Source organism: Sarcophilus harrisii, chromosome 5, assembly GCF_902635505.1.
Source record: "Sarcophilus harrisii chromosome 5, mSarHar1.11, whole genome shotgun sequence".
Classification (NCBI taxonomy): domain Eukaryota; kingdom Metazoa; phylum Chordata; class Mammalia; order Dasyuromorphia; family Dasyuridae; genus Sarcophilus; species Sarcophilus harrisii.
Window position 1 is genome coordinate 249,399,643 of NC_045430.1, and position 10,911 is coordinate 249,410,553.

At 41.8% G+C, this 10,911-nt stretch overlaps 1 long non-coding RNA gene across 1 annotated transcript; it reads right to left on the reverse strand.

Annotated features, from left to right (window-relative positions):
- Positions 1–271: 271 nt before the first annotated feature.
- Positions 272–8,267, reverse strand: LOC116419488. Its single transcript, XR_004229813.1, has 2 exons — positions 8,125–8,267; positions 272–2,938 (listed from the first exon to the last, which is right to left on the reverse strand). It is a non-coding gene; the product is annotated as an uncharacterized LOC116419488 (long non-coding RNA).
- Positions 8,268–10,911: the final 2,644 nt, after the last annotated feature.

The following is a 10,911-nucleotide window of genomic DNA, read 5'->3' on the forward strand; positions in this document are numbered from 1 at the left end:
CTTAGATTGGCTCTCTTAGGTCTATCTTCCACGTCACTTGCTTTTCCAATGAGGCATTTTACTTTTTTCTTATATTTTTCCAATTTTTTTGGATGACTGATTTTTGATGTCTCATTGAGTTATTCATTTCCATTTGTTCAATTTTAATTTTTAGTAAATGATTTTCTTCAGCTACCTTTTTTAGCTCCTTTTGTATTGAGGCAATTCAATTTTTAAATGAGTTGTTTTGTTCAGTGCAATTTTTCCATGTCATCAACTATTTTTTAAGGAGTTACTTTCTTTTTCCATTTTGTCAAATCTGTTTTGTAAGATGTTATATGCTTTTTCCATTTCATTCAATCTATTTGGTAAGGAGTTTTCTTCGGATAATTTCTTTTTCCTTTTCCAAACCGTCTTGCAAAAGTTTCATTGCCTTTCCTTATATTTCTTCCGTGTTTTAAGTCCCTTTTTGAATTCTTTCAAGCCCTTCCAAGAGAGGGTTGTGAGATGGGGATCAATTCCTATCATCCTTTGGGGTCTCTGGAGATAATCTGCTTTTAGTGTCCTCAGAGTTTGAAATCTCTTTTCTTTCCCCATAATAACTATGCTGAGAGTTCTTTTTGCTTAATTTTTTTAAGGTTGAGGTCCATTTATGACAAAGGGGAGATTGTCCTAGCTTCCTCTAATAAGTTGTGCTGGCTGCAATGCTGACTAACTTCTGGTGCCAGGTGGGCAGGGCCAGGCCCAGGATCTTCTGGGATTTAGTGGCTCACTAATTGTCTTTTGTATTTGTGTTGGATGTTTTCCAGATAATCTGCTGATCTACTAGGCTTGCAACCAGGACAGAGGAACCAATACTGCTGTAGATTCCTACTGATAGATTCCCTAGTGCCTAGAGCCCACACCACCCTGGGGGTCTGTACTACCAGTGCTCAGCCCACCTCTCACAGTGGCCAGTTGAAGCAGACCTTTTCTGGAGATCTTTAAAATTATCTTCTGGTGGCAATTTGATACACTCCAAATATTTGTGGGTTCTGTCACTCAGATCAAAGGCTCGATTTGCTGTTAATTCAATGTGGGAGATATGTGGAAGAGCTCTGATAAAGTCCTGTCTTCTCTCTGCCATCTTGGCTCTTCCACCCCCAGGACAATTGTCCTAAATTATTTCTTGCATTTTTGTGTCAAGGGTTTTTTTGGGTCACAATTGTCAAGAGTCCAATTCCATTTTCTCTTCTTAAATCTGTCCTCCAGATCTGTTTTTTTAACTTTTAAGATATTTCACATTTTGTTCTATTTGTTTTCAATCTCTAAAATCTATTCTTTTTGTTACTGCCTGCTTTGTCTTTACTTTCCTGTCTTGCACTTGCTCCATCATCCTCACTTCCAAGACTCTGTTCCTCCTCTGCAAGTTGGTTTCCTTTCTTGTTTCCTAAGGTTTTGGTTTTTCTTGGATGGAATTTTAAAATTTGATTCGTTTTTCCCTAGTGTCTCTCATTTGATTTTTAACTTCTTAAATTTTAAGTTGTATACATTCTCTTTGAGTTTGGGGCCATTTCAGGTTACTCTTTGATGTAAAAGCTTTTTTACTTAGTGTCCTTCTCTGAAGATGAACTCTAGTCTTCCCTGTTCCCATAATATGTTTCAATGGTGGGGTTCTTCTTAGCTGGTGCATTGTTAAAAAAGATTTAATTCAGTTTAAGGACCTCTATTTGTGGTGTGAAGAGATGGTTCCTCATGCTTCCCTTCAGTTCTGCCCTCTGCCCAGAAAGTCCAAACTCTCTTGACAAGGCAGCAGAAAGCAAGAGCATCCCCCATCCTGGATGTACCAGGAGCCAGCAGCTCCTGCACTGGCAGCCAGCAGCATCCCCGCCCCCTGCCTCTGTAGGCGGGGCATACCAGGGCGGGGTTCCTTCTTGTCAGGGCCACTTCCTCAAGTTCTCAGTGGCCCAGCTGTACCCAGCTGCCATCCTAAGTAGCCCAGCTGCACTCAGCCTCCAGGAGTCAAGACTTCAACTTGATTTGACTGGGAGATGAAAATGTGGCTTTTGCTGAAGCTCCTGCTAGCACCCAGCTAGGCCAGGGGTCCCCATATCTTCTTTCCGTGGATTTAGCCTCGGTACTTTAGACACGTCCATCCCCAGCCCAATGGCTTTCTTTCTATCTTTGGGGCTCTATCTGAAGGACTCCCACTCTACCTCAAATTTTTTTTATTTTAATATCAATTTGCTCAGGCACAATTTTGTAATATCTGTGGGGGAAATAGGGGAAATACTTCTCGATTCTTGCAGCGGTTTCTTTACTTCTAGATTCTCCCAACTGGTGACATTTTCAAGAAAGACCCAAAAGGGTGTTATTATCCAGAAGGGCCTCCCTGGGGGGTCTGGGAGGCATGTTGAGGTACACACATTGGGGAACTTTGGGACTGGGGGACAAAGATGGGACGGACTTTATACCTCCACCTCTTAACAGTTGCCCAGCTGGACGATGGGGTAAACACAACACACTTTTCTTCTCCTCTGTGTCATACTGCGTAACGGAGGGTGGGTTGGGTTGGCATTTTCCCATCCAGAGGGTTCTTGCTGGGGCCTTGTGGTGGAGGGGGCGTTGGGGACAGCCTTGGGAGAAGTTGCCAATATAATAGGATGGACTTTGTTGATCCTGCGTGGAGCAGCCCTTTGTTTTGTGTCCAAATTGGGTGAGTAAGCCTTGGCAGAAGCAGGAGGGCGTGGATTCAAAAGAATTAGAAGAATAGCTAGGGCCTTGGGAGGGATCTCAAAACCAATATGTCTCATCCACAACGGAGCTCCAATATTCTTTTCTTTCTTTGTTGAGCCCACAGGAATGTTGTCCCCTTGGGACTCGAGGTAGAGTTGCTCAATGATGTCCAAAGACAAGGGGGCGACAGAGTGACAGAGACCCCACAATCTCATTGCTTTTGCCTGTTGCTCCTGGACCAAACCTGGGAATGAAGAAAAGACTATGTGAGCAAAGATAAAGGAGTCAGGAGTTGTAGGGAGCAGAGAGAGCGGCAGTTCTGGGATTATGATTTACCGAGGAGTGATTCCTGGCCTTTGGTGGACCTGGACCCTTGTCAATGTGCTCTTCCTTATGCTCTCCCTCACTGCAAACTTGGAGGAAGCCCAGGAGACAACTTCATTACTTCCAATTTTTTTCTGGTAAACCACTTCTTTATACAGAGTTGTTTGTGTGGACTCAACCCCCCTTAGACTGAAAAGCTCCTTCAGGCCAGGCCCCAGCTTGGGCAATTCTTTGTATCCCCCCACTGCTTGGTATGGAGCCTGAGCCACTGCAGATAATAAATGTTTATTGACTGTGGCCTCCACTTATTCTTTTCCCTTTCTCTCTCTCCTCTAAACTCTCTGTACCCTGGTTTCTCACATTCTCATTCAATTGAATTTTACTAATTGAAATGCAAAGTTACTATTATCACCTCCAAAGTACACAAGTGAATGATCCCCTTTTTAATATAATTTCAATTAATTTAATATTGAGCCCAAGTTACAGTCAAAAAATTTTCTTTTACATTTTTTAATGTAAAGATTTTTAAGATTTTTAAAAGATGTTTGTTTGCTTTGTAGGTTCTTTCCTTGATTTCCGTCCACAATTAAGAAATCACATATTAGATTATCTAAAACATTTCCATAAATTTGTGAAAACATAGATCTCTCACCCTCATGAAAATAAAACCCTGAAGAGAAATTATCTTAAAAATAGAGAGATAAAGAGAAAAATAGAGAATGCTTCAATCTGAATTCAGACATAATCATTCCTTTTCTGTGAATGGATAAGATTTTTTTATCCTAAGTCCTTTAGAGCAGTTGGAGATTAAAATCATTTACATCTGGTCTCCCTCCAAAACATTGCTATCATTTCATTTACGGGCTATTTCACTTTGTTCATGGAGTGCTTTCCAGGTTCCCCCCCCCCCCCCCCCCCCATGGGAACATTCAGCTCATCATTTCCCAGAGAACAATTATATTCCAACAGATAAACACCTCAAAAATGGCTTTTCCAATTACTATTGCTAAATGTGTTTCCCCCTCATTTATTCTCTCCTTTCACCCTCTCTTCAAACATATTTTGCTGTTGACCACTGACTCTCCCAAAATGATCTCTTCTTTTATCAGCCCTCTCCCACATTCCATTCCCCACTCATTTTCCTGCAGGCTAAGATAGATTTCTATACACCTATTGAGTATTTATGATGTCTCTTATTTGAGCCAACTCTGATGAGAATAATGTTCTCTCACCCAACCTCTCCTCTCCAACTCCAATGAAAAAGCTTTCCTTGCCTCTTTTTCTTGTGGCAGCTAATTTGCAACACTCCACTTTTTCCTTTCTCTTTCCCCAAGTACATTCCTGGTTCACTCCCTGGCTTCATTTTAAAAAAGGTATTATCCCTTCATATTTCACTCAAATTCTTTATCCTCTGCCCATGTAGAGTCCTTGTAACAGCCACAATATTGAGAATGTCCTAAGGAGTTACAAGTATCATCCTTCTATGTCGGGCTACAAACAGATAAAGCTTAAAGGACTGCCAGGTATATTCATCCTGCCTCAATCTCTCTTGAGCTCTTTCCCCCAATTCCCATGTACTATCTAATGGCTATTTTGAACCAGATTGCCCAATTGCACCGGAACCTCAAGATGTCCAAAACAATCTGTTCTTTGTCCCCTACCCTCTGTCCTTCTGTTCTCTTCTGAAATTCCCTTTTCTCTCACCCAGCTTTGCAGGCTCAGTCATCCACTACTCTTTCCTTTGCTTAGTCCATATATATCATCCTATGACTTAGGCATCTTTTAATTCCTTAATGACATTTTTATCCTAGTTTTTTTTTTTCTTTGCTTCTACACTCCTATAGATATCATCCTGATCACCCTGCATACCTCTGTCCTAAAACTGTTCTGATAGTCTCATTGTTCCATTAGGATTAAGCCTTCTGACATTTTTTATATACTGTTATTTATTTGGCATATTCTAGTTTATGTACTTTTGGCCCCCTCGGAATGAATTTTGGGGGGGCAGGTGTCTTATTTAATACAGTGACTGACATAAGAACAATCATTACTATATATTCATTGATTGATCCTCATCCTGAGGAAATATTTGGTTTCTTTGTATCATGCTGAATTCCAAGGATTTCCTAAGGAAAAATGTCATCAAATAAATACTAAAAACTCTGGTTCCAATATCCCATCTTCCCAGCTAAAGGAGTATCCAGCAGCCCAAGAAAGAACTAATATCTCATTGGACACAACCCAGCTATTACTTTTCATTGTCCAATATGTTTTGATGAAAATGACCCATCCCTAGAGGTCCCTTTCCGTGGTTCCTCCTTTTCTCATCCCATCTCTTCTCTCTCCTATCCATTAAAAGTAATCCAAAGTCAGCAACTGAGAAATTCCCTTGAACAACAATAGAAGAAATAGAGGATGAAACTTTGGAGGTTATATCCTGTAAATAAAAGGCTATTAAATTAAAAAAAAAAAAAGAAACTTTGGAGGCAAATTGTCTGTCAGTATAAATAAGAATCTGTAAAGCTCAAGAGTAGGGTGAATTTCTACTTTTACTCCACCATTTTGACTTTGCCTTAATTACCTCTTTATTTCACTCAGTCTTCTTGATTCTAAATCTGATGCAATATTTTGCTAAAATGTACAGAATGGGAGAGGAGTCAGCACAATTGTCACTAGTTCTTCTGGACAGATTCACCTTAGTAGCTTAGGATCGAATTTAATTAATTAATTGTACCATAAGTTTGAGCTGATATATCCTCTAAGAATTTTCCAGTTTTGAATTTCACCAAAAAGGAGGGAGGAAGAGAGAGAGAGACAGACAAGGTAGGCGGGGAGTAGAGTGGGAAGGGGACAGAGACAGGGAGAGATAGGAAAGAGCAAACAGTACAAGAGACAGAAAAAGCTGGACGTTTTCTCTATATTCATTTAAGACCTTTGAGAAATGGGTAGATTTCTAATCTTTTTCTTTAAAGAACTATTCCCAGTAATTAGAAAACAGGTAAAAATGTTTCCTTGAATACTATGAGGCAGATAAGGATTCAAATTTTCTCACTACTAGAACACTTTTCATGTTGTTCATTGGAACTCCCATGTAATGAGACTGTATCTAGCAGAGAGTAGCACAGTGGAGAAATCTAGACTTGGATATTGGAAGATGTGGAATCGTTGACACCCTAGATGTGGCTCTGTAGATCCCTAGACAAGTTTTTAATCTCTATTTGCTTCAGTTTTTTCTTTGTAAAATGGAGAATTAACAATAGCACTACACTCTAAGGATATTTGTGAGAGTTGAATAGAGATACTTAGTGCTTAGCATATTATCTGGCACAGTAACATGTAATAAAGATTAGTTAGCAAAGAATTTTCTATTAGCATTAATGTATGGTTTCATCAGAATGGTCATTCCTTCCATCCATCAAATCATAGCTCTTTCATAGCCTGCTTGAATCCTTATGATTCCTGTTGCTTAGATACTTACAAAAATTCCATACTAAGTGGATTATCCTTATAATGACACTTCTCTTCCTCTGCCCTGCTCCCCATAATGTACTTGGGATGTGATATCTGGCATCTTTCATCTTAGGACCAACAAATGTTCTAAGTCCTTTCAGTTAGGTCAGTCTGTCCAGAAATTATGATCAGAGTTATTGAGTAATCATGCTACTACACTATATTAAGCATTAGAAAAAACTTAATGATCATCCTGCTGTTAATGTGTTGTCACTATGTTTGTTGTAATATAACAGTAATAATGCTGATTGCTTGCTTCAAAAAAAAAAAAAAAAAAAGAATCTGTAAAGCTCAAAAAGTAAAAAAGAAAGCTCTAAAGCTGAAAAAAAAAAGCACAAAATTTCTGATAATTCCAATATTCTTTGATTTCACAATATCCTATATAGTGGTCAGGTTTACAGTCCACGGGCTCCCATCCCTGCTTCTTCTTTCTCTTAAAAGTTTTCTCATGGTCGTATTCTCAAATCCAGATCCAAGGGGGCAAATTATTAACTTAGAATGTGGGCCAGAATGAGAGCCTTGAAAGTCCTAACCAGCACATTTTACCTTGGGAAAGTCTTTCTTAAGCTTTTCAGTGCCTTGAAGTACACCAGCTCTCTAAGAAGAAATGACAGATTGGCTACCCAAGCACCAGGGAAAAGGTTTAAGCCAGTTACCTCTGGGATATCTACAGGAACAATGAACAATCTTGTCCACCCCCTCCAATTAAAAAAAAGCAAAGGAATATATAGACATTTGAGATTTCAGAGAACTTTTTGTATAAATTTAAAATATGGTTTGGAGATAGGGGAGATAGGAATCCAGTAGTTGGCAGAAGGTTAATTGTCAGAAAAAAAAGTTTAAAACTTTGATACTGCTCTGTCCCACCTCCTCTCCAGCTAAGGAGATCCACACATCTCTCCTCATTAAGCTTGATCTCCCAATGGGGGGCTATTGCTCTAAGCAATGAAATCCTGGAGACAGTCTCAGGGTCACATCAGGGGGAGGGAGAGAGAGAGAGACAGAAGAGAGAGAGAGAGAGAGAGAGAGAGAGAGAGAGAGAGAGAGAGAGAGAGAGAGAGAGATACACCTCTCTGCTGCCCTGTGCACTGTACTCCACAACCTTTCCCACTGTACCATCTCCTTTGATTCATACATCAACCCTTTGAGGAAATCGACTGAAATGGGGAAATGGTTTGCGCCTTGGGGACACTCAGTTCTGTTTGAGACTGAATTTGAAACTCGGCTCATCCCGGCTCCCAGGCCCACATCATTCTTTTACTTAAGAGAACCAAGGAGCTTCCTCAGAATAACAACGAAAAGCATTTTCTTTGTGGTGAGTCTCAGATGGTTAGGGGAATCTCCCCAGAGTCTACAAAAGAGGCTTCTCTCAAGTTCTCACATGTATCCCAGATGCTCTTCCATTGAGGACATAGGAACAAGCATCTTGTCCAGCTCCTCTTGCTGGCACTAGGAATGTCTCGCTCATTCATCACTAGACCCATGATTTCCCACAGATATACACACCTCCCCCCAATACAAACTCCCTCATTCCTCCCTCCTAGACATATTTGGCTATCCCCACTCCAGAATACTCAGGATCATGGAGTCTCTTACCAGTAAAAGCTTCTCAAAGATGTGAAGCCCAAGGCAGCCCCTTAGTTGGTGAAGTGGCAAATTATGGAACACACAAACACACAGTGTTTCTCCCTCTCTATCCCTCTGTATCTCTCTGTCTCTCCCTTTCTTTCTCTTTCCCTCTCTTCTCTCCTCTCTCACTCTCGCTCCCTCTCTCTTTTCCTCACTCTCCCTCTCTCTTTCCTCTCTCTCTCTCTCTCCCTTTTTCACACGCTCTCACAATCTTTCTCTCACTTTTTCTCGCACTCTTTTTGCTCACTCTTTCTCTCTCCCTCTCTCTCTCTTTCCCTCTCTCTCTCCTCTCTCTTTTATCCCTGTTTTCTACACCTCACTCTCTCCCTCTCCTTCGGCCTCTCCTCTCCCTCTCTTTTCACCTCTCTCCTCTCCTCTCCTTTCTCCTCTCCTCTCCCTCTCTTTCACCTCTCTCCTCTCCCTCTCCTTCCTCCTCTCCTCTCCCTCTCCTTTCTCTCTCCTCTCCCTCTCCTAGGCCTCTACTCTCCCTCTCCTACGCCTCTCCTCTCCCTCTCCTCTCGCCTCTCCTCTACCTCTCCTCTCCCTCTCCTTCCTCCTCTCCTCTCCCTCTCCTCTGGCCTTTCCTCTCCCTCACCTCTCGCCTCTCCTCTCCCTCTCCTCGCCTCTCCTCTCCCTATCCTCTCGCCTCTCCTCTCCCTCTCCTCTCGCCTCTCTCTCCCTCTCCTCTCCCTCTCCTCTCGCCTCTTCTCTCGCCTCTTCTCTCCCTCTCCTATGCCTCTCCTCTCCCTCTCCTTCGCCTCTCCTCTCCCTCTCCTCTCCCTCTCCTCTCCCTCTCCTCTCGCCTCTCCTCTCCTCTCCTCTCCTCTCCTCTCCCTCTCCTCTGCCTCTCCTCTCCCTCTCCTCTCGCCTCTCCCTCCCTCTCCTCTCGCCTCTCTCCTCTCCCTCTCCTCCCACCTCTCCCTCTCCTTCCACTTCTCTCCTCTCCCTCTCCTCTCTCCTCTCTCCTCTCCCTCTCCACCTCCTCTATCCTCTCCCTCTCCTTCCACCTCTCTCCTCTCCCTCTCCTTCCGCCTCTCCTCTCCCTCTCCTTCGCCTCTCCTCTCCCTCTCCTTCGCCTCTCCTCTCCCTCTCCTACCACCTCTCTCCTCTCTCCTACCGCCTCTATCCCTCTCTCTCGCTCGCTCTCTCCCTGTCTGTGGCTCTGGCGCTCTCTCTCTCCTCTCACTCTCGCTCTCTCACACTCTCTTTCTCGCCCGCTCTCTCTCCCGCACAGAGCACAGCTGTTGGGACTCCTGCTCTTTTATCCTGGTAATGGTTTGTGAGGTAGTCATGACATCACATACCATTTCCCCGTTGTTACATCTTTTCCCTCCCTCCAATCAGCTCTCTCATTGCAGGCTGGATTGTTTGGGCAGAGATAGGAATCTTATTCATTCCTTAGTTCTCTGAACCCAAGCCACTCTGCCTTCATTGGGTTTCAAACTCTTCCCCACTGATTCTCAATAAACAGTTTTGTCATTTTCCACCTAGCGGTGAATCTTTACCAAAGATGAAAAACATGGCCCAACTCTGAACTTTGAGAATTCTAGTCTGTCTGAATGTCCATTGAGAAGAAAATATATCTGTGTCTAACGTGGATAAATAAGGGGAATTTAATATGTTTCAATGTAAATCTTTTTGATTCAGCTCTCATTTTTTTCTCTGTTGGTCCATGCCCAATCAAGGAGAGATATATGGCTTTCTTTATTGATAGGGCAACAAATTTACCATCTTCCTCCTCCTCTTCTTATCTTCCTTAACCCTCTTTACCTCCATTGTCACCTTTTTGTCAAACATCCTTTTAACTATCACACCCTCAAAAGAGAGTCTGCTTCTCTTAAAATCATCTTGAATTGTCAATTTGCTTAGTCAATTTGCTTTTCAGGGGATTGTTTTCTTTTATACAAATTCTGTTTTTCAGGGAATTGTTTTCTTTTTCCACTTTGTCAAATCGATTTTGTAAGGAATTATATGCTCTTTCCATTTCACTAAATTGATTTTGTAAGGAGTTTTCTTCAGATAATTTCTGTGTGACCATTTCCAAATCCTCTTGCAAAGTGTTCATTTCCTTGCCCCATTTTTTCTTCTCTCTTTTAAGATCCTTTGTGAAGTCTTCAAAAAGAGCCTTGTAAGATGAGAAAGAATTTATATTCCCCTTTTGGGCTTCTTCTGGGGAGGATCTACTTTTAGTGTCCTCAGGGTTTGGAATCTGTTCTTCTCGGGAAGCAATAAACTGGGAAAACATTTTTACATTTCAAGGTTTGGATAAGGGCTTCATTTCAAAATATATAGAGAATTGACTCTATGAGAAATGAAGCCATTCTCCAGTTGATAAATGGTCAAATGGGATGAACAGACAATTTTTGGAGGATGAAATCGAAACTATTTCTACTCATGTGAATAGGTGTTCCAAACCATTATTGCTCAGAGAAATGCAAATTAAGACAATTCTGAGATAAGACTATACACCTGTCAGATTGGCTAAGATGATAGGAAAAGATAATGACTAATGTTGGAGGGGATGTGGGAAAACTGGGACACTGATGCACTGTTGATGGAGTTGTGAGTGAATCCAACCATTCTGGAGAACAATTTGGAACTATACTCAAAAAGTTATCAAACTGTGCATGCCCTTTAATCCAGAAGTGCTACTACTGGGCTTATCTCCCAAAGAAATATGAAAGAAGAGAAAGGGACCTGTATGAGCAAAAATCTTTGTCGCAGCCCTTTTCATAGTGGCTAGAAACAAAACTG